Here is a 496-nt window from a genome sequence, read left to right on the forward strand (position 1 = left end):
TGCATGAACTTCAAAGGAGCCATTATCTGTCTATTTATTTATTTAGTCTTTTTGAGATAGGATCTAGCTGTATAGTTCAGGCTGCTCTTGAGCTCACTTTGTAGTACAGGCTAGCCTTGAACTCACAGTGATCCTCTTGACACAACTTCTCCTGCTGGGATTATAAGTATGTGCTACTGTTCCCAGCTACTTTTTTCTTTTACAGAGACTCCTGTGATTATATAGAGCTCACCCATATAATCCCAAGATCCTTAATCTAATCATACCAGTAAAGTCTCTCTTGCTATCTCAGCTAAAATATTTATAGGTTCCAGAGATTAGGACACGCACATCTTTGGGAGAGCAATTTTCAGTTTACCATAACTAAATACCAGTTCTTTGTCTATGTTCTATAAATATTTTCTCCTACTATTTTTGTATTTCTGATACCATTTCTTTGTCAGATATAAAACAGCCTGTGGCCTGGATACTCCATTCTTTTTTTAAATATATATAT

The 496-nt window shown here is 35.5% G+C and overlaps 1 protein-coding gene across 3 annotated transcripts in view; it reads right to left on the minus strand.

The window, feature by feature from the left end:
- The window catches only part of Pibf1 (progesterone immunomodulatory binding factor 1), a 245,520-nt gene that overhangs the window by 107,617 nt on the left and 137,407 nt on the right, over positions 1–496 (minus strand). The window lies entirely within an intron of this gene.

This window comes from Octodon degus, unplaced genomic scaffold (assembly GCF_000260255.1).
Source record: "Octodon degus isolate 3935 unplaced genomic scaffold, OctDeg1.0 scaffold00013, whole genome shotgun sequence".
In the NCBI taxonomy this organism is placed as follows: Eukaryota; Metazoa; Chordata; class Mammalia; order Rodentia; family Octodontidae; genus Octodon; species Octodon degus.